This window comes from Sinocyclocheilus grahami, unplaced genomic scaffold (assembly GCF_001515645.1).
Source record: "Sinocyclocheilus grahami isolate Dianchi unplaced genomic scaffold, SAMN03320097.WGS_v1.1 scaffold349.1, whole genome shotgun sequence".
Lineage (NCBI taxonomy): Eukaryota > Metazoa > Chordata > Actinopteri > Cypriniformes > Cyprinidae > Sinocyclocheilus > Sinocyclocheilus grahami.
In genome coordinates this window covers 802,461-807,190 of record NW_015505528.1, presented here as the reverse complement: position 1 = coordinate 807,190, position 4,730 = coordinate 802,461, and positions in this window count along the sequence as shown.

Here is a 4,730-nt window from a genome sequence, read left to right as displayed (position 1 = left end):
ATGATTCTGTGATTCTGTCTGAGCTATGCGTTTTAAAACGAACACTAACTAGTGTAAATGTAGCCTAACAGATGTGTAAATATTTGAGCTTTTGAGCTTTATTAAAACAATTTGCACTGATTTATTCTGTTGGTTACATTTTGTTCCTTTGTGCAGTGGCTCAGGAGAGGAGTCTTTGAGTTTGTATAAACATCAACAAGCTGAAAAATGAAACCAAAATTATTTTTTTGAAAAAAGTATCGTTCAGGAACCGGTATCGAAGTCAAGGTATCGGTATTGATATCGAAAAATGTTGAACGATACCCAGCCCTAGTGGTGCCAGAGACAGTCCGAATAGGAGGACTGTGTACTGGTAAGCCACCCCTTCGAACACAAATCTCAAGAACAATCTGTGCTGGGGGGCTATCTGGATATGAAAGTGAGCATCTTTTATGTCCACCGAGAATCTGTTTCACAGTCAACAACCTGAATGGCTGCTTCATTAGGGCATGGTTCAGGTGCCCGAGATCGAGGATAGGTCTGAGCCCACCGTCTCTCTTTGGAATGAGGAAATACTGTCTGCAAAATCCTGACTCACTTGGCACTGGCGGGACCATTTCTATGGCGCCCTTCGCCAGCAGATACTTTACTTCAGATTGGAGAACATGAGCTTTGTCGTCCTGAACCAAAGTTTGGAACACACGCCTGAAATGGGGAGGTCTGTGAGTGAATTGGAGGGAATAGCCTTATTCTTAAGTCTGCACAACCCAAGTTGGGTTTAAGTCTCTTGAATGGCATTTGTGTCATAGCAAAGAGAAAAAGTGCTATTTTTTTGTGATTTGGGCCACTATAACAGTGGTATTTTGCATGGGTGTGTGCAAAGTAGGTGGGACGGGGCAAGCATTTACAGTAAGAAAAGCGCCTCCAGCACCCACAGCTGAACGGGCGATTGGAAGGCAAGCGCGAGACTTCTTGGACGGAGGTCTGGCCAATGCTGAGGCTAAGTGGGCGATGGAGTAAGCTTTGAGTCAGTGGAGCCTTCGAGCTGGAGCGTTTGGGCAGGAAGTGGCGCATAGTTTTTTACAAGAGCCACATTGGACAAACTAACCGAAAGCGGAACGAATCCACGCTACTCGTTTGGGCTATGCAGCACAGAACGTTTATCTGCTCAGGCTGATCTCGATCAGATACAGTGAAAAAAGTAGTCGAATTCGCCACAGAATCAATAAGATCTCTGTGAAATCTGAAAAAAGTATCGTTCAGGAACCGGTATCGAAGTCAAGGTATCGGTATTGATATCGAAAAATGTTGAACGATACCCAGCCCTAGTGGTGCCAGAGACAGTCCGAATAGGAGGACTGTGTACTGGTAAGCCACCCCTTCGAACACAAATCTCAAGAACAATCTGTGCTGGGGGGCTATCTGGATATGAAAGTGAGCATCTTTTATGTCCACCGAGAATCTGTTTCACAGTCAACAACCTGAATGGCTGCTTCATTAGGGCATGGTTCAGGTGCCCGAGATCGAGGATAGGTCTGAGCCCACCGTCTCTCTTTGGAATGAGGAAATACTGTCTGCAAAATCCTGACTCACTTGGCACTGGCGGGACCATTGCTATGGCGCCCTTCGCCAGCAGATACTTTACTTCAGATTGGAGAACATGAGCTTTGTCGTCCTGAACCAAAGTTTGGAACACACGCCTGAAATGGGGAGGTCTGTGAGTGAATTGGAGGGAGTAGCCTTATTCTTAAGTCTGCACAACCCAAGTTGGGTTTAAGTCTCTTGAATGGCATTTGTGTCATAGCAAAGAGAAAAAGTGCTATTTTTTTGTGATTTGGGCCGCTATAACAGTGGTATTTTGCATGGGTGTGTGCAAAGTAGGTGGGACGGGGCAAGCATTTACAGTAAGAAAAGCGCCTCCAGCACCCACAGCTGAACGGGCGATTGGAAGGCAAGCGCGAGACTTCTTGGATGGAGGTCTGGCCAGTGCTGAGGCTAAGTGGGCGATGGAGTAAGTTTTGAGTCAGTGGAGCCTTCGAGCTGGAGCGTTTGGGCAGGAAGTGGCGCATAGTTTTTTACAAGAGCCACATTGGACAAACTAACCGAAAGCGGAACGAATCCACGCTACTCGTTTGGGCTATGCAGCACAGAACGTTTATCTGCTCAGGCTGATCTCGATCAGATACAGTGAAAAAAGTAGTCGAATTCGCCACAGAATCAATAAGATCTCTGTGAAATCTTGTGTGAAGCATTAAAATTCGGCACAGAATTCTGTTAAAGCTACAGATATCAGAACAAAGGCCACTGATGTGGAAACCAGGAAAAACATTGTTCAATAAACACAAATCACCACCATTCACCATGGATTTAAAACTACAAGAACAACTTGTGGTAGAAATGTTCTAATGTTTTCGAGTGGTTTTAAATGCTTCACACAACTTTTGCCAGCACTTCAAAGCTTTAAGTATTACCGAATTTGAAAGTTATTTTTAATGTGATGATATTTGTTCATCCTTCATAGGTTTCCCCCATTTATAAAACTAAAAGTTGCATAATGTAGGAAAGCAAACACTTATTTAAAAATAAAAAAAATACATTATCACTAGTAGACGGCTGCAAAGAAGTACTTATAGGATTATTAGCCATTTCCACTCCCTAAAAAAATACATCTTGCATATGTCTTGCATAAATGCAGACATCAAATAGACATCTCCGAGATGTACATGTGCGATTAGGGTGAGTGCTTTACTGTCAGGTGCTGGTGCCACCTTCTGTAGAACTTAACGGCACTGGTGCTGGTGTCTTCAAATGTTAGTCTGGAGCCATACAATGGTTCTCGAAGTCAGAAAAGTCATAACAATTTTAGAAGAATGTTGTCTGTGGTATATTTTCACGGCAAAACAATAAGAAAATTTTGAGAAAAGCCGCAGCAAAATCAGTCAATTTAGGCCACAAAAATCAGAAAAAAGTCCCACGAAATCCTGAAAGGACTGGCTATTTACACTTAGTGTAAAGAAAATACTAATTTCAGTTAGCGTAAATAGCATTTTAACAGTATATGCATTTAATGCAAATAGCCCCTGCATTTATAATTTGGAAGAAAATATTTTTTTTCTTCAAATCCTATAATATAATTAAATAGATGTATTTTCTTAGACTGATGATACACGGGGCAAATTTTTGAGCAATTTTGCTGGGCAACTTTTTTGAGCAGCGTTGCTCAATGGGCACTTTCCCATTGAGAATGGGTAACAGATTTCTATCTGTATATTTTAGATCGGCCATGGGCCCTGTGCCTCACTTGGCTGCCCATTCACGGCAACATTGCTCAAAAAGTTGCCCCGTGTATCATCAGCTTTAGAATAAGATGGAGAATAAAATGTCAGCAAAAAGTAATGCTATGCGAGTTTGAAGATTTTAATTATTTAGTATTTTTTGTTATTTAGCCAGACAAGGTATATTAGTTGCCATAAAAGATAGCACCACACTTAAAACGAACCGCATATATATGTTAAAAAAGACAAGACTCTATGGTCATTCACATTTCTCAGGCACTACAAAAATATAGCAATATCCCTACAATTCATTTAGAAGATTGTACATTCAGTTAGAAAATGACAAATGAACAAAAAACAGCTTTTATCAGTAGTATCAACCTGCAGTCACATTTTATAATAAGCTTTACAATAACTAATTAATATTACATTACAAAAATTACTAATTCACAGTACAATATCAACAATAAACTCCTAAAAGTTACACTCAATTAGAACATGGCAAATGAACAAAATATTCTCCATTAGCAGAGTGGACTTGCAGTTACACTTAATAAATCTAAAAAACATACCACACAGCTCAACTAATATCAGTTAAAATAAACAAGTGTGTCAAGTGTATTGCAGCTGTGGCATTTCAGCAGCTCTCTTTAACAGTTTGCCAACAGATGGACATAAGAGAGCCACATCTTCCAAAGCGTCTTTGGAGAGTATGGCAATATCCACATAGTTTGCAGCTATAGCAGTGTCACTGTGTTTGTGTTCCCATAAAAAGTGATCACCAAAAGCTGCTCCAGCAGAGAGACGCTGGAAGACGTTTTTACCTCTTGTGTCCAGGCACAGATTAACCTTGCCAATTAATATCAAGTACATTCCAGTGGCAATGTCTCCCTTTTTGTAAATAAATTCTCCTTAAGAGCCACATCTTCCAAAGCGTCTTTGGAGAGTATGGCAATATCCACATAGTTTGCAGCTATAGCAGTGTCACTGTGTTTATGTTCCCATAAAAAGTGATCACCAAAAGCTGCTCCAGCAGAGAGACGCTGGAAGACGTTTTTACCTCTTGTGTCCAGGCACAGATTAACCTTGCCAATTAATATCAAGTACATTCCAGTGGCAATGTCTCCCTTTTTGTAAATAAATTCTCCTTAAAAAAACAACAACAATATTACATCAAAATGTAAAAAGAGTTCTTCAGTAAAGCTGGCTGTAGGCTTGGGACTGATCAAAGATTTAACAAATGCTCACCAACAGGGAAACACCGGAAGATAATTCTTGTGGAAAGCTCCCTCATGACAGGTTCTCTTAGGTGGGAGAATAAATGATGCTTCTTTAAATGCTGCATGCAGATTCTAAATGAAACACAAAATAGTAACAATGTGTGCACCATTAACACCACACGAGTACTACAGTACACAACATGGCCTTTGGACTACTTACTAGGAACACCTGAATATTACCAGATAGGACAGATGG